General features: G+C 39.6%; 1 long non-coding RNA gene across 8 annotated transcripts in view; it reads left to right on the top strand.

Annotated features, from left to right (window-relative positions):
* Positions 1 to 19045, top strand: part of LOC148222834 (uncharacterized) — a 53541-nt gene that overhangs the window by 23760 nt on the left and 10736 nt on the right. The window contains exon 3 of one of the 8 annotated variants that reach the window (XR_015805432.1): positions 11981 to 12065. The exons of 6 other annotated variants lie outside the window; for them this stretch is intronic. This is a non-coding gene — a long non-coding RNA (uncharacterized LOC148222834). Of the gene's footprint in view, positions 1 to 10135; positions 10286 to 11980; positions 12066 to 19045 lie in introns of all 8 variants that reach the window. One more of the 8 variants, XR_015805433.1, reaches the window with a different exon arrangement.

Genomic DNA, 19045 nt, shown 5'->3' with positions numbered 1-19045 from the left:
GTCTCTCTGCAGAAATAATTGTAGTGGCTGTTGTAAACCTCTTTGAAATGTTTTCAGAAACTACTGCTTCCAATTGTCATTCTGGAATGTTTTTCTAAAATGGAAAAAAATTAAAACTAACTTTTTTTCATAGGAAGAAAGACATTTCAAAGGTTTCTGGTTTTTCTCCATTAGAGCTCAAGAACAAGTTGTAAAGGGCATATGTTTTTCAATATGTAACTTCATTTATGCACATGCTGGATGCTAAAAAAAGAACTGATAGACTTTTTAAAAGGGAATAGATATATTTGCATGGAGAAAGATTAGCAAAATAATCTAAACACCTGAAGAAATGAATAATTATGAATGGAAAAAAATGGAGACTTCTCTAAAAATGTTGTGCAAGGTGTTTGCAAATAAATACTTTACAGGAAGTGAATCCTATTTCAAATCAGATCAAAGCTGCTGGTTCCCTCTGCTTCCTTATGGCTACTGCAGGTGCCCCAGGCTTTTTCCTCTGGAGCAGCTGTGCTCCACTGGCACAAATGGCACTTCCTGGGGCCTACATTTTTAGTGACATCTTTAGTACGAGGGTCATGGTAATGTGCAATGGGATATTTCAGTAATGCTTCCAAATGGCTACTAAACCACAGCACTGCATAAGCAAATCACAAGTGCATGCTTGCTGATAGAGCTGTCAGTGACTCAGCTACCTTTGTGTTATTCCTTTCAAAGAGGAGCCACTAGAAAAATTGTAGGGCAGCAAGGAAATGTGTGAAAAAAACAAATGCTTAGTGATGTAGTCTTACTGCTGTCTGTCTTCCCATCTCTCTCCCAATTTTCTGTTTCAGCTTATGATCTCCAGAATACTGGGTTTTCATAGCTCAACTTATTTTTTTGCCTCAAATCACAGGGAATGCCTAACAATGTCAAATACGGAAAAGCTGATTCAAAGTATACCTATGTCTTCAAAAAGGTCCCAGTTTTTACCTGCACAGAGTGAACATTTTGCTTGGGAGAGTGCAACATGATGTGCATTAACAGAATGCTTTGCCTTTTCCATAACAAAGGTCTCTTAATTTAGAATTTGTGCAATAAAGCAGGGGTAAACCCAAATGATGATTATAAAGCTCACAGCCTGTTCTGCAGGATAGAAATTAATAGGATAAAGAAAAAAGTTTAACAATGTTGAGGAATTGTTGCATAATGTTCCTTTCTGTTCCCTAGTATCCCACAGTAAATATTTTAAAAAGTAATCACATTTGACTTTGGTGAGCATGCGTTCCTGGATTCTCAGGACCTCATCCAGGACATGCAGAATTTATCTGCCAAGGATTTTGCAACTGTGGAGGTCGTTGATCTCCAAAGTGGTGCAGGACTCTTTGCATAGCTCTAAACACTTGTGTGTCAGGGTGGGATGCTATTGTGTGAAGGTATTGAGATATGCAGTTCTGGGTGCTTAGAACCTGAGCCCCACAGCAGCCAGCAGTATCTGGTCCTAGGCGTTTTTATTTTCATAGTTTCATGCTTTGGTCATTAGCTTATTCTGCCCTTAAATACAGTTTACAGCTTGTCAGGTTTTTAATTTGGGGAGTTAAGCATGTCATCCTGGAGCTATGAAGTTGTGTCTGTACTGTGAACAGAATAGTAACACTTCAAACACCAGCATGTATTTCAGGCAGTCCCTGTATACTCATAAAATGTTAGAATTTAGGGTCTTTCCAATGACAGCCATGACTGCTTTATTTAATGTCAGGCTTCTGAAAGGTCCTTTCCTAGCCAATGTTGTTTACCTATCTGTCCCTTCAAGAGGAAGGAGACACAGATCTTGCATTTGAGTTACTCTCTCTCCAGCTGGAAACGTTGTGTTGTACATTCTTTACTGTATTTATTACAGAGCATATGGTACCTGCTTGAGTATACCAAGACCACATATTAATTGTTCATTACATTTGCCCAATGATTTACACTCATTTTTGCAACAGTATTTCAGTCTCATCTTGCATTCTCTGCTATTTATTTTGTCATCAAAACTGTTAAAATTAATAATAAGTGATTTGTCACTCTGTCTATTTGTTAGGCAGTTTATTTGGGAACAATTACAGTTATCTCCTAGATATTTCCATCATGGTCTTTTGAAACACAACGTTTGGCTCTATAGTATTTGAAAAAATCAGTGATTGAAATCTGAACTGTATGCTACCATGATAGAAAGTATATCCTGGTTTTGTTTTCTGCTTGGGGAGGAATCAGGTTTCAGCTCAAATGGTCATGGTTGTCCCTCTGTATTTTGTTTCTGGTAGGTTGTTCTACAAACCTGCAGAGTAATGATACAGAATAAAAGCCTCCCGAATTCATCCTAAGTGTTTTGACATGTATATGTTTCATAGATATGTTGATTTGCCAGCATAGAATATTTGTAACTTCAAGGTTTTAGTTTCCTTATAGTTTGGAGTGGATTTTTGTGTGTCAGAAAAGAAATGTCTGTCTTTATCTGCAACTGATTTTTTGCAATAGTGTAAGGCAACTATAAATATGTCTGGTAAAAATAGTCTCCTTTAATTCTTTAGTAGGTGTTGCTTAAATTCATCAGTTTCTTTATATGTGTATGTGAATTCAAAGGCTGAAGATTAATATGTTTGGGAAAGTTAAGAGCTGCTGGGAAGGGGACAGTGGACAGTTACTCAGATTCAGCATAAGTGAGACTAGAGATGCAAACAACTGCTTTTAATATTGATAGCCATACCTGACTTTCTTCTGATGGTTTGTGTCATTTCAAAGACGTGATTTTAAAGATGAAGCTTTCTATGGAGCTGTCAAAATTTTATATTTCACATTTTTGAAATAATCAAATTACATCTTCTTATACATAACTAGAGAGACTGAGGTGCTTTTCACATGCAGTATTGCACTTAGCACAAAAACAAATGCTAATGTGACTATCAGTACAGGACCAAACTTTATCTGAGATCTAGGGTGTTGCCATGGCAATTCCAATTGTTGGAAAAAAATTCTCTTTTGTGCTTCATTCTGACATTAGATTGCAAAATGATGATTATGAAGAAACATACAACCCAAAAGGGGGAGGAAAATCTCTTCTTGAAGATGTAAAACATACTTTCTATCACATTTACTTTTTCTGAAACACTGACTATGTGCCCAGATTGTTACGAGCTGTATTTTTTGCAGATTCAGATGTATTGTTATTTCTCAAGCTGCCATAATAATACTCAATGTTATTTCTCCCAAATGTAATAATCAACATGATAAGGAATTCAGAGACATATATCCCATTTCCCACACAAAATATTGGTTTCTAGTGCACGTTATACTGCTGATGTGGCCTTTTTGCTTTTAGCAATACTGCCTATGTTAGTTGAAGCATATCTAAAATACAGATATTGCTTAAGTTATTTATATATATCAGCTCTATAATCTATGTATAATAGAATAGCTCATGCTAGCCAATAGATCAGTCATTTCTGTTTAGTTATAAAATTGTTTTTCTACCAATACATCTCACTGTGAGAAAATTGATGTGGCTATTACCTGTTCCTTGCTAAATCAATACACAACAAGCTTTAAATAAATAAATAAATAACACACCCCTACGCCCCTCCCCCCCCAAAAAACCCCACCAGCTGAATAGCAAAATCACACAATACTTCCCAAAAAAAAAAGGAAGGAGTACAGTTGAAATGTAGCTTGCACTGCAATTCATGCTGAAGTTTATTGTGTTTATACATTCTTTTATGTAGGAAATGTGTAAAATTGGAAACGTTTCCAGAACAGAACTAATTCTTGCAGTGCTGCATTGCTGCTTTATAAATAAATCATTGTCCTTTCTCTATTGATCACTGGAACAATCCAGTCGAAGAATGCTGACTTAGTGCAGCCCTTCGCAGGATGGCTGGATTGAGAGAAAACTGGGTAAGTGGGACTCAGCAGCAGGGAATTGGGAAAAGTCCAGACTGGTTAGAGATCACGTTTGGTGCATGAAATCCTTGACTTGTTTTTTACTTCCAAAAAAAAATGGACAAAGCAGCTGATCTCTACAAGATTTTCTGTCTGTCTTTCCATAATGTCATTGATCAGGAGAAATTAAATATAAGACAATACTAGTTGTAGTAAGTGGATGATGCTGAAAATCCGTGTTTAATGTATTGTGATTTTTTTTTCCCGAGAACGCACAAAAAAAGACCTTCCAAATTTAATTAATGATCTCAGTTATGATATTTGACAAGAAATGAGGGCTCAAGTCTGCTAGGAATACGTTTGAATTTGTAGACTCTCAGAAATAGTACTGCATTCCTGTGAAATGAGATGGAATCTATCAGATAACCAAGATCACACCTTGCCAATCTGACAGTGTGATGATTTGTCAGGACTTCTGGTATCAAGCCCCAAGGCTTTTCTGGGAATAGGAATAGCCTGTCTACAATGAGGACCTGAGAAATACTATTTGGATTTGCATGTCTGACCAATAAGATCAGTATTGGATCTCAGAGGCATATACTTTTTAAAGCATGGCTTTCACTGAAGCCTGAAGTTGACATCTATAGCAAGAGTCTTTGCTCACAATGTTGTTATCCAGAGCTTCCAGCTAGTTCTAGAGTATAAAGTTCTTATTTTTCATAAAATAAGATGTACTGGTAAATGCAGCACTCAGCGGATGGCAGGTTATTCAGGGCCATGGTGATGCATTGCTTTTAGGGCATGCTGTCATCACATCATTTTTTTTTCTGTTTCTCATTAATTACAAATACTTCCAGGATGCAGGTCTGTAAAATGTAATTATTTATTCCACTGGGTTTTTTATGTCTAGTGCTGCAATCAGAGGCAGCACACGCTGCTGTATTCTCACCAGTGTGCAGTGGGAGGCTGACAGGAAGCAAAGGGGCTTGCACAAGACTTTTCTGACTCCAGTCGAGGTGTGGGGCATGGAGCAGAGCAGCTCCAATGCACGAGTGGCTCCGGGCTGCCTCGGCGGTGCCGGGGCTGCCTGGGGGCTCCTGCTGCCGGTGCTGCCCGGTGCCGGTACTGCCCGGTGCTGCCGCTACTGCCCGGTGCTGTCGGCACTGCTAGTGCTGCCCGTGCTGCCGGTACTATCGGTACTGCCGGTACTGCCGGCACGGGCCGGCCGTGGGGCACCGTGCGGCACTATGGACCCGCCCGCTCAGCTCCCTGCTCAACGCCCGGCTGACGGCAAAAATTCTCCCAACCTGAATGATAAACCCGGACCAAATGGACTACAGGGAACAAATCTGGAGGTACAGAAAGAGGCTCCATGTGCCGATTCTGGCGTGGCAGAAAGCACCTGGCACAGCCCTGGTTTCCATTGGACTGGCAGTGGATGGGCTTCCCTTCCCTCTCCCAGTGTCCAAGCATCAATCGGTTCGTGCCTTCGGCTAGGATGCTAAAAGGCCTGTAATTAACATGAGCATAACAATCCATGACGTATTTCGTTATCTGCAATAATACGATCTATTAAACAAACAAAAAGCCCGGTGGTGTTTTTTACTAGCCCTGCGTTTGCCCGGTTCCAGCCGGAGCAGAGCCTGGCCGCTGGCCACTAGATGCCACTGTTGTATAAGGGCAGGCTGGGCGTAATGACACAGACAATGAGTAATTTACTTGGAGAACATGCATGTGTATAATTAGGAGTCATCAATGTCTTTCTTTTAAAATAAAATAAGTTTACCATATCTAATTAGATATTTCTTATAAGATGGATTTAATTCTAATTGGGTAAAGCTATGCTACTGGTTTAAAATACAGCAAAGAATGTATTTGTATTCACTTTCACAGTTTCCATATTTTTTTAGTCCTTGCAATAAATGGATCTGATTACACCTTTTAAATCGATGTTCTCTCAAACTGGTATGACATAAATGATTGTTCTGTCATTGTGATTTTACTGCCATTGTTTTCAGCGTGTGAGATTTTTTAGTGATATCTCTCTTAATCTCATTCTGTCTTTCCCTATCCTCCAGATTGTGATCTTAAATCTGCATGTTCTTTTCATCCAAACTGAAGTAATCTATTTAAAGAGCCAACAGCGGCCACCACGGACGACTCTGGCTTGACCATGACAGCACAGGCTTTCCAGCAGCAGTGAGCTCAGTAATCCACAGCTAATGAGCCAGAGCTCCAAAATGTCCGTTGTGCAAGGGCTTCTTTAAAAGCTCAGATTTCCCGTAGCTGAGCATTGCCAATGGAAATCTAGATTTTGCAGATATTGGACTGTATCCAGCCTAGGTAAAATTCAAATTCAGTGTGGTTTTTTTCAGGGAAAATGAACGTCTTAAAGCTTCAGTATGAATTCAGACGGCACTGGCTAGTCACTGTCACACCCGGTGTGATTAAGGCTTACACCCCTTCCCAAAGCAGTTTCATTGGTGCCTGAATTCCCTTCACCAACCTGAGTTCTGGATTTTCCCACCAAAATTCTGTGTTGCTAATGTAAGAACTATGCTTGTTTTACAGTTCTTTCAGATCTGTGGGAGGCTTGGTATGGGTGATCTTCCTCAGAGCAGCTCTGGTGACTCCAGGCTGCAACACTGACCACTTCCACCTTCTGAGTGCTCCCACCAGGCTATTCCTGCCTCTGTTGGACACATGAGCCACTCCTGTGTTTCCCAGTTATGACGGGAAACTTGTCTATTCAATCTTGATGGCATCTTTCAAATTACTTTAAATTATCTCCTGAAAGAAGCTACTCCACAACAAAACAATGGCAAAGTGATTTTAGAGTAATTTTCAGATTGTGGTTTATAACTCTGTTCTACCTCAAAAATAGCTTGTCCCAGTGGGCATGGTTTTCTCTGCTATCCCTCTCTCTCATATATCAAATTATGGATTATTATACAAAAGTTGTATCTCTGTCTTATTTATTGAAGTGTTGGTTCACTAAATAAAGGATCTCAACAGTGATTTGAGCTGGCTGAAAACCTGCTTGAAATTTATGTATTTCAGTGAAAGGTTTTCAACAAGCTCTATTTCTGAAGCTAAAGTACTTCAATTCCCAATGACCAAATTCATTAAAATATAAATTAGCCTAAAGAAACATATGAATCACAATGGTATATTTGCATATCATCAATTTGGTGTGCCTGTAACAGTTTCTTCATGTAGACTAACAGCTACTGCAGCTTTCACAACCACAGAGTTGAATAAATGACTGTGGGACGAATGAGAAAGCAAAGAGGACAAGGATAAAAATTCTTTCTTCTGAACGGGAAAGAATACTGCAGAATTCTGCAACTGAAATTAAAACCTGTGTTAAACCAGTTTCCTTCACTAAGACATGTCTTAGCTAATCAATTAGTATTGACTGTCTCAGTATTCTAATAATAGGAAAGGATTTAAGGAAATGTCGTGTTTCATTTGTATTTTCAGAACTGTAGATAATTACTGATTATTGCACAAGAGTGAATATCATCTAAGAAATAAAGGTGAAGAGGATGGAATGAGAATGTCTTATCTCAGGGGAGTTAAATGATCCTCCTGCAGTAAGACCTTTGCATCCTCAAAAGGCAGCAACAGAAATTTCTCATAAAGTTTGACCTGTTGTTCTGTAAGTAATATATCCGAGACTCCAATACAGAGTATCTTGTCAATTCCTTTTAATAAATGAAGCTGAACTGATACAGCAGCTCGGGTGGTTTCTCTGATCTGTACAAGTTCTCTGCTCTATGCCTTCACATGTATTTCCATGAATTGTTGATACACTTGGCCAGTGAGTTTTCTGTGACTTCAAAGCTAAGCCTTTCACTTTGCCTTGTATAAAACATGCCCAGAAGCTGGATTCTGAAGAAAATAAGTAGAGAGAAAAATATTGATTTTAGATGTTAAGATAATCTAAGAAAAATGGTTCAAAAATAAAAGGGGAGGGAGAACCCTTTTTTATTTTTTTTTTATTTTTATTTGTCATTTGTTGCAAATACGTCCCAGAAAATTCTGTTGTAGTGAATTAATTAGCTCCATATAAATGGAAACAACAACTGCAAATATTGCATTTGTGACATCCGGAAAGTTCCATGACATTCTTAAGAGATGCTGTTCTAAATCTCTTCTTCATCTTTACAGGGAGGAAGAAAGGATTGGTTAGTCTTCAAGAATGATGGGCATCAGGTTCACTGTTGGATCTTCTGAAAAGGCTTATGCTTGATATCATAGAGCACAAATTCGATTAGCTCTAATGTAATTTGTTAGCTTTTGTGATGCAACTCAGTGTATGTCATTGTGCATTGCTCTGATCAAGTAATGTTAGGGAGACAGTCAAAAGAGCCAAACAGTCACAGATTTATGCCCTTTCTAGAAGTGACTAGGACATTTTGAATCCTATAGGAGAATAGACATTTACACTTCTAACTCACCTAGAATATCTTTGAAAGTATGACCTTTAATATAGTCTCATCTTTCTAAACAGCTGTAGGGGTCATCCCAGAGTTTCCAGATAAATTTGGAGACAAATAAAATGAGGAACTGCTGAGTTCTCTTCAAACTGATAAAGAATAAATCATGAGATGTAGAAAACAAAAGTTCCATGACTAAAGCTTTTCAAACAATGCAATTTTACTGTATTATCAAATCCCACTAGTTCTTTAGTCACATGAGAGCACAAAGCATGTAAGTAACCTAAGTGTGACTATTGCTGCCCTTTAGGAAAATGGTTCAATAATTCATTGATGTCCCATTGCTAAAGTTTACTCTTTAAAATATAATCCTCCTTTTTCTTGATATTGTCAATTTTTTTCATAAGTGGAAGAATTTTTAATGTTCATCTTGGTAGCATTTGAAATCAGCCTGAATAGACAATTTTATGAGAGTTTTATAAATTTCATTTAAACTGAATCCAAGGAAATGTGGAAAAAAGTATTGCAGATGAGTAATTTTTAAGGAATTGGGAGGAAGAGACACCATTATGTAAAGGAATGTTTAGTATCAAAGCATATAAATAGCTTTAGCTGACAGCAGAACAATAACTTCAAAAGTTAACAAATCATTCTCAAATTTTGATGGAAAAGGAAGCTAGAAAAAGAAAGATAGATTTATTCCATTCTGAAGATAAGAAAGGCTGTTTTAATTGTGATTTTTAAGGATTTTTTTAGACATGCTCAACTTTTGATTTCAATGTTTTTAATCCTGATTTGCACTAATAAAAACTAGGTGCAAATGAGTGCTGATGAGTCTGTATTGAAGTTAAATGAATAGTTGAAAATGTCTATGAATATTCATTTAAATTCAGAAATTAACTCCAAATTGATCATGCCTATGACTTTGTGAATTTGCTCTCTGTGAGCATACATGCACTTGAAATTAACTTTCATGAATATTTGCAAAAGCAAATTGTCAATTAGATATTTCATATACTTGCAGAAAATAATTTTTTAGTTATATATTTAATAGTGAGATTTGGATTTTACATCATGCTGCCTGATATTTGTGATCTTTTCTCTGGGACTGCATATTTGAAGGCCTCCAGGAAGGTTTTAGCTGGATGGAATACTTTGGAAAACCTTTACCTTGTGAATTACAGGATTCACCAAGAAGCAGAAACAGAATAGACAAGAAAATAAGAAACTGTGTAGATTTCCAATTTCCATTTGAGGATTTAAAAAAAATATATATTGAACATTATACTTCAGCATGAAGTGAATTTTAGAGGCCAATTTCTCCTCATTTGTGCTGTCAGGCCATGATCACTGCCAAGTTCAGTGACTATGTCCAAGCAGAATAATTTTAAGGAAGTGGCTGTTTGGATTTTTAACCACTGAAGACAAGAATCATGATAGATTGTAATGGCTGATAGTTTGGAGTAACTTAGAAAAAGTGGTACACATGCAATGATTGTCATTGGAATTCCAAAATGGGATGTGTGGTTTCAATTAGAAGCTGACTTCACTTAAGAAGTCCTAGATCTAATAAGATATTTGTATAAAACTGTTCTCATGGTGTATCCAGTTTAAACAGTATCTAGAGCCTGCTGACTTGCAGGAAGAACTGAAGCTGAAGACAATATTCTTACTAAGGAACAGAATTAGAAATGGCAGTTTGGCAAGTCTTCCATATCAGGAGGAGAAGCCAACACCAGCGGGTGAGTTGAGAGGATAGGGTGTGGGCCTGCTTGGCACGGGTACTTTTGTATTCCTAGAAACAAGGAGAAGCAAGAAGGGTGCTTGGCCCCTCCATGGATGCAGTGGGATCAGTTCTGGCTGGAGCTGTGATGCTTGGGGAGGCTCAGAGGAGGAGCTGCTGGCAGCCTGCAGAGGTGACCACAGGACCCCACGGCCAGCCCAGGAAGGTGAGCTCACCCACCTGGAACAAGGGGACGGGGCTGCTCAGGGGATCAGCCTGAGCAAGGTTTGCACCTGGCCTTAGCAGCCCCTGTGCTACTAATTTTGCAGGAGAGGGGAAGTCCTCGTTGGCAACTGCAGTCTAGGAATGCACTTCTAAATTTCAGTTTAGTTTTTATTTTGTGAGTTTATCCATTGTTGTTTGCAGGAGTGTAACCACTTATTTTGCTGGACTAAATATGTCCTGATTTCCTCTTTTACTTTGGCAACTGAATGGCTGAATGCCATATTCCCTATGGCTGATTCAGGGCACTTTCTTACTGGTGGAGCAAGGAAATGTACTTACACAGGTATTACCTCGGAGCAGGGGAGTGGTTTCCCAGCTGGTTACTGGAGCCAACTTGAGGGCAGGTAACAGGCAGTGCTGGGTTAGTCTGCCTCAGCAGGCACAGCCAGTGCCTCTAACAAGTAGCAGGGGGGGGGGAGATTGTTTATGATGCATAAGGTACCATAAGAGGGTAATAGAACTCAAATTGAATCAGGTTCTGAAACTGAGACAACCAAATTTTTCAGCATGGCCAGCCCTTAGCTTTCCAGGATATTGAGTACCTTGAATTCCACATTCAAATATTTTGCAAGCTCAAATACTGTTTATTGGAAGAAATTTTTGTGTAATTTAAAGCCAGGAATTAGGCGGGGGAATTTTCTGAGTGATTTTTAGATAATTTAAAAACAAGAATATAGGATGAATGAATTATTTTGTTATGTACTGCTTCTTCATCTCTAGTTTGAATAATGAGAGAATCCGGCCTAGAAGTCATACTCAAGGATTGGATTTCCTGTGTAAAAGCTATACAGTGTGATAACAGAGTTGTACTGCATATTCAGTTTTGATATGTAACCTTTTAAATAAATTGGAATACTCTTTGTGCCTATACTGGCACACACGGAGAGATCATAAACAATAATTTTGTAAAGGTCACTTCCTCACTAAGCGCTTGAGCTCATGGCAAGAGCAGCATAGGGCTATTAAAGGACCTTTATGCTTCTATTTTTTGGTATCTGTTAATATTTTCGCAGCTTTGAAGCTCTGTTTAATATAAAGGTTGTGTAGTGTCCCATGCCATGGGTCAGTCTGTGCTATGAGACCCTGGGCTGCCTCCCTGTGCATTTTCATAGCTGGCTGTAGGATCCGGGGTCTCTGGGCAGAGTGGAGCAGCATGCCTGAGGCTGGCAGCATCCTTCCTGCTGTGCATGAGGGGGAACACAGCAAGATACAAATGGTGGAGGCTTTTGTGTCAGTAGCATCTCAAGACAACCAGGTATCAGGAGCCTGGGCAATACGTGAGTGCCCACAGTGGCTGAGAGTCTGCACAAGGTGAGAGTTACCAGATGCTTGCCAAGTTCAGCTGCATAGCACATTGCTCAGATTTTCCTGCTGCTGCCCTTCTAAGGTGCTAATGAAGTTGTTGAATCATTATTTTTGGTCCAGTGGAAAGTCTCTTGGTCTTGCTTGTCTCCAGCAAAATACTCTGTCTCAGAGGAAATGCTTGGAAGTTTATAGTCATTAAAACCAAGTATATCTGCTGGTCTTCAGAAACGAAAGCACATTTTGTTACAAACTCCCTTTATGCTATACCCATTGGACTGCTCTTTCCTGTGGTTGACAAGATGGCCTAAATCAATATCCTTTTATTTTTCAGTCTATTATTTTGAAGAAATCCACATTTGTGCTGCTGACAGTGTAGGGAGAAGTTATTCCTTACTGTGGTGGATACCCTCAGCAGGGTAAGAGGAATCTATCTGATGTCACTAAAATAGCTCCTAGCCTGGATGGGTGTGGTATTTTCTGAGGGGCAGTTGAGCAGGAAGCTGACATGGTGTGTTTGAACTCTGAGATGTTTTCTTTCCACTGCTGCCTGCTGGGTGTAAAGCCACTGTGGCTCACAGAAGGAACAGGATGTTTGTAAGGATATTGGCCATACACAGAGGGGTTGTGACTGGAAAACACCACAGTGTACCTGGAGAAAGGATGCTTGATGTTGCAGGCACGGCCTCTTTAGGGGGCAGAGGTTGGTGCTGCCCACACAGGAGGTGACTCGTGTGTCTGCTCATGGGGACACTCGCACACCTGCTCTGGCACAGCTGGAATTGCCCCCATCCCAGACACAGTGCTATGCAAAGCCAGGGCCAGAGCTGGGGAACAGCCCAGGTACTCCCCAGCTTCTGCTGCCACCATCCGTACTGCTGTGGTGTTTATTTACCTAGAATTTTGTTTAAAATTATTTCACTTCGCTTTCAGTGAGAAGCCCTTGAATGTATGTTTCAAAGCTTTGATTTTCTATTCTGTGCAAGACCTGTGCCTAGCACCTGTCTGTGATCTTGGGGAGGTTACATGCACTCAAGAACAGATATATGTCAGCCTAAAAGTTTAAATTTCTCGGGTGTCTCTTATCCTGGAAAATCTCTTCACTCTTTCTGAGGGCAAGCTGATAAAAATCCATATTTCCTAGATGTAAAGTATCAATGTTGCTAGCTCCTTCTGCATTAGTAGATTGTCTATTTTATGGGGTTCTTAATAAATCACCTAAATTTTAACAAATTTGCATGAATTAATTTTAAAGAAGGTCATAACATTATAAAAGTATGTATTTGTACTTGTTCCACATGACTCTATAAGCTGTAGCTGTTTTTTTCTCAAGCTGATAATTGTAGCTAGTAATTTTATTCATTTGGCAGCATTTGTCTGACCTTCCCTACTTTCCCTTGTTCCCTGAATTGAAAAGAATTCTTGGTAAGACACTACATAATCTTCCCAAAAAAGGGATAGAACTTCAAGCTCATAATAAGGAATAAAAGATTTAATTTCCCTTGTAATTGATAAGCATAATTTGTAAATGAACTTGCCCTATGGAAAGGTGAAAAATGGCTGGAGCAGTTAAAAATGAATTGAATATGGAGAAAATAGATTCCCCATAAGAAATAATATAAATTTGTAAATGTGGAATACAAAATTATTTATAGACGTTGAATGAACAAATTAATTTGGCTGACATTACCTTCAATTTACATAGAAACCATCTTTCACATTTTCCATGTAGACCATTTTGTATGTTCTGCTGTGACTGAGGGACAAACAAAGCACATGAGTCCTTTAAGGCAAGAGGAAAACATCCCGAAAGTCATTTTAACTGATTCCAAGAGTTGTGCAGCAGGCAGAGATTCAGGGAATGACAAAGGCACATGCAGAGAGGGAGGCAGTGATGCCAGGGAAACAGCTGGTGTCTGAAAAGCCCAGTTTGCTGTTCTGTTATTGCTCTGCATGGAGGCTGGGGTGGAGCCCAGGCTGCTCAGGCCACGCTCTAGCAAGGATTGTGCTGGGGAGATGCTGGTCTGAAACTCATGGCTAGGGAGGCCCCAGACAGCTGGGATTGAGTATGGCAAAATCAGGTCCTAACTCCACACTGCCATGGAGAATCATAAACCAGCTTCTTGCTTGACCACATGGACTCAGTGGGAGTGACTGTACCAAGGAAAGGTCTCTGGGGTGGCCTTGTTTCAGTTCTGCTCGCACAGTAGACATTGCTCCTAGACTACATGGATATATGTGGGCATGTGTGGGTACATCTGGTTTTTCTATCACAAGACTTGGAAGCAAATTTTTAATCTGTGGGTGTGGGCCTTTGTTTCTTTAATTCTTTCTTGTCACTCCAAAGCTGAAGAGCTGGTGAAGACCAAAATTATGTGTTTAAGGCACCAGTGCTGCAAACCAACCACTGCATGGTTCTGTTATGTCATGTCATAGCAGCATCATCCGGCACATTTCTTGTGCAGGAAGACCTTGGTGAATATCTCAGTAGATGCAGCTAAATGGTACAAGCAGAGTCCAGCTCCTGAGCCCCATGGAATGTCTGGGAACAGCCACAGGCTGGTTTAAAGGCCAGGGATGGTGACTGACTGATTCTCCCTCTTCCCTCTGCATCCTTTCCCATCTTCTTGGTGAGAAGTATAAGAAACACACATTTATTCTTCCTTCCAAACTGTAGCTAATCAATAATGAGACATGCTGGTATCCTTTCCTGCTACTCAGGCACATAAAACACTCAGCAAGTTTTTTCCAGGCTTTAGAACTCACTGAGTTGAGCCTTGCATGGTGACACTGCATGACCAAAATCAAGGTGCAAAAATGCCTAAAATTCAGGACCTCAATTTAACTCATTTTTGTTGGGACATTTCAGACAGAGGATAGAGAATGACACATGAATCCAAAAGCCAATTTTTGTATAAAAAGTCTAATAAATGTTTCCAATTTCGTCCACATTAAAAAAAACCACAAACAACAACTCTGCAGTCCTGTTCTGTTTCAACATTGAAAGTCAGTAGCAAACTATTTGAAATCAGCCATTCAAAGTAACTGCCACTGGGGAAGGAAACGATAGTGTCAAGGTATTAGGAAGAGAGAAGCAAATAAAATAGGTTGCCCATTTTCCTTTCTTTCATCTCTTGCACAGTTTGGCAGAGAGTTCGGGAAGGGGCTTTTTGCCTCTTCAGGGAGAGACATAAACTTGGACCACACATTCTCAAACACTGCCAGCTTGTCATTCAGCTCATGTATTCAAGATGTTGCATATTAATAGCACTCCCTGATGACTGGTGGATAGGGGTCTCTCCACCTATACAAAATGAGCCTCTTGGCACAACAAAGTACAAAAGAGGCCCGAACAGGGAAAAAATGCACTTGAGAACTGGTTTGGAGAAACTCTGCACAGATGCTCATGTGCAGATGCATATTTCAGATGGTTTTTTCCTGATTAGCATGCAGGAAACTCACCTGTTTTGCTGTCTAGAGGAGTCACAGCAGACATGGAGAAACACCTGCGTGAGTTCAGTTCTGTCTCCCTGTGAATATGATTTCCACCCTTATTCCATTGCTGTTCTGTGTAGCCACTGAGACCCTTTTCAACCCCCCTCTTGGACATGCCTAAGGCAGCAAACACAGAGGAGTACCTGGGGATGGAGACAAAGCATGAACAGTCCAGGGTGCCGCATGCTGAGAAGGGAAGAAGGGAATGAGTGGATGGATTGGTCACACAGGTGCATTGGGGGTGCTCTGGGGATGCTCAGGCCAGATGGGTTGTGGTGTGGCTGAGATGGGAGGATGAGCTCCCAGGGCCTGCATAAGAACCTCACGTTTGTCATCTGCAGATGATCTGACACTCGGCACATACAGAGCTGTACCTGAGGTCTGGTCATGGGATTCAAGAAAACGAAGCAGGCTGTTCCCCCCTCCCCTGCAGTGTGCTGCTTACACGTGTCTGCCGTTGATTCTCACACTGAGCTCTACAGGCGGATCCTACACATGCATGGGGAATAAATTTCCTTTGTGCTCTGCTCCATTGTAGTTTACTCCAATTGCAGAAAGCACAGCTTAGTTCTAACCATGTGTTTTGTAAAAATGAGCCTCAGGAGGAGAAGTGGGGAGAGAGTTGCTTATACATGTGTCGGTATCTGATGCAATCCGCAGTGTGAGCCACGTTTTTCTGGATATTTCAGCATACACTGAGAATGACACATGAGTAGTCCAAGCTATTTTCAGAACTGACAGTTTTCCTTTTCACTCCAACAATTGCTTCTTCAATACACTAGAGTATGCAAAGTGCTTCAATAAACTTTTAATTGGGAGTAGGAGTAACAGTGAAACTAAGGGAAAACTTTAGGCAAAACGAGAGCTGACCTCAGCTCATACCTGTTTTGCGGTTTGTTGTTAACTTTTTAAAAGAGGCTGCACACCTTGGCATTTGTTGGTTTCTGGCAAGGCTTTTCAGAAGTCCTTTCCAGGAGTCCTGAAACAGCCTATGAAAGATTGCTTTTATGATGTTCTTGACCCAGGAAAGATCCAGCAGAAATCTGCTCTGCCAGGAGCCATGGGCTAAAGCTGTCTGGATATATTTTGATCGAAGTTCTTAGGTATTTCTCTAAAACAAAATACTCAAAATGCTTGAGATTTTCAGATTTTTTCTCCAATCCTTACAACAGAGAACAGATTACAAACAAAACTCTCCAGATTAATGTGAGATGGATTTTGCTCTAATGGCTCTTTCACACTCTTTGCCCGAAGTTTACTGACTGACACCAAGAACACAAATATGCCAGGGACAGCGTGTCCCTCCACTTTTTCTTCAGCTGGCAAAATCAATTACGGATCTGAGTCATGGTGGTGTATTTCCTAGGAACTTAATTTCTTTCTATTACCCTTCTGACAAAAGTAACCAATCTCTTTGGAGCTTGGAAAGTAAGGTGCATCCCACAGAGCTAATGCTGTGTGCACTACTGGTAGAAAGGTATGTTTAACAAAAGCTGCATTCTGGATGCACTCCAAATATCATTACTATTGTTTAATTTCAGCTGCAGTTCGGCATCTGTTTAAGATAGTTTCAAAGATAATAATCTCACCAGACAGATACAAAGTACAAAACTGAAATTATGTTGCTCAATTATTTTGTTTACTAGTGGTGTTAAACTACTGTTTTTGTCTGAATCATGCAGAAGAGCTGTGGGTTTTTTTACCTTTGAGATCCTCTGAAAATGCAGCTGTTTAGTATCAGTACCTATTTCTTCCCAGGTTATGTTATATGAATGAGTTTGATAGGAGTCACCATGGTGAGGAAAGGATAATGGAATTTCAGGTAAGAGTTCTCCATAATGAATTCATTCCTTACAGCATGTTAACACCCACCCATGGAATTAGGGACCTTTGTAACACAATGCAACAATTTACTAGACATCACAAAACACCAATTATAGAATTGGACTGAAACGAGCTGCCAAATCCTCTGTCCCTGATAAAAGAAGGATAGGTATAGTCATGCCAGCACATTTTAACTCCTTCCTAAAAATTCACTTGGGTCCATTGTGAACATCCTCAGTGATACAGTAGATTGACTGCAGTGCTATGTGTATGACATGAAAGTAAAATAAAGTAAAAATGAATAGGTCATGAACAGCAGTGAATATGAACTCAATTTGGATCATATTTATTTAAATAATTACAGCAGATTGTTAACTTTGAGAATCTCCTGATTTATGCAAGGGAAAATGAAAGAGAGTTGGCTTCTATATTGTATATTTAGCTTGATAAAAGGAAGCCAGTCTGCATGGAAGAAGTGTGCAATTGAAGTTCCTCAGCTGATATTTTATAAAAGCACAATTAAATGTCAGTACTTTACAAAGAACTCTTAAATCCTAAGACTGAATCTCGTCTGTTTTTACTGGTAGCAGAGTACCAAACTGTAAGCAGAACTGAGCAGGATCTGACTTTCCATCACAGACAGTTAATAATTAAATCAAACATTATATTCAACAATAGAACATATGCATCAGCTTCTTTCAAATTGCATTTCCTTCCTGTTAGATCCATTAGTGTAAACCAGACTGCCTTTAGAAAACCCCTTATTGCTGCTGTCTTTCAGCACAGTTCCTGAAATGGATAATGTGGTGCATATTATGGGCAATTACACAGAACTCCCTAGTGACAGGGTTTTAGAGTTTCAGAATAAAACAGCTGGAACTACAGGGCTGTAAACTAATCGGAAAAAGAGACAATAGTAACACATTTAATGCACATTGTTAGAACATGGACAAAGACTAGATGTGAAATACTACATATCACTATACCTACTGTATTGCACAGCATCTTCACTGCAAAATCCTGTTTAACTCTTGAAAGACAAGGCACTCAAAAGCCAAAGATTTTGTCATGAACGAATGCATGCACAGCTCTATAACCTGAGCTAATTGAAAACATTAGGGGAAGAAGCCTTGATCCAGAGCCCTGGTTTTCTCTTAATATCAGTGTAGTTTGAATCAAATCCAGAACTCTATTCAAAAATTATAATTTATTAATGAATGCATAATGAATATATACCTATATATGCTAAAAAAGCTATGTCTCCGTCCCTCTTTTACTGTTTCAATATACTGAGAATTTAGAATTTGCATCGCAAAAATTGCATTTGTTCTTGGATACATCTTGGATATTGCCACAATGCATAGTGTTTGATCCTCCATCGGTTTAAATTGATGACAAAGCTCCCATTAATTTTAGTAATACAGCAGTGAATTTTTAGAATAGCACATGCATCATTTAAAAGCACAATGACCGTGATTACATGTGTAATCACAGTAATTGTGCACACAATTACTGGTTGGGTATCTAACTGCCTTTCAAAAATCAGTTGCTCTACTTGCATGTATACTCACAGCAGTCACTTGTGCAAATGCAGTGCGGCCCAGAGCATCCCCACCTCTGTGCTTGCCCCTGAAATACTACAGGGGAAGGCTTGTCTGTGGCAGTAGGGATGTAGGATAGAGAAGTATTTATTTAGATTGCAGTAGTTTGAACAATAAATAAAAAAGGAAGAGAAATAGCTGCAGTGTCTCTTTGGGAAAGTAAAAATGTAAAATTACTTCAACTAATTTTTCAAAAGGACAGAGACTGATTTGCACCAGCTCCTGTCTTGTGAGCCTCCTTATCAGCAGTGTCCAGCAGGCATGGGCACGTTAATGTTTTGTGATAGTATGGCAAAATGATAAAATAATATATCAAATAACAGCACCATACTGGAATAAAACAAAAAAATTAAAACCAAACGAAACAACACTGAGTAACATTTTGCAGCTTAAAAATTTCAGAAAACAATTAAAGTTTCAACATAAGGCAGTGAGTTTCTTAGCATGCAGAACCCAAGAACCAGCTGCTGTGGCTCACT

The sequence above is a fragment of the Sturnus vulgaris genome, chromosome 9 (genome assembly GCF_052056855.1).
Source record: "Sturnus vulgaris isolate bStuVul1 chromosome 9, bStuVul1.hap1, whole genome shotgun sequence".
NCBI lineage: Eukaryota > Metazoa > Chordata > Aves > Passeriformes > Sturnidae > Sturnus > Sturnus vulgaris.
Note: the sequence above shows the minus strand (reverse complement) of the source record. Positions and strands in the feature narration are given on the sequence as shown.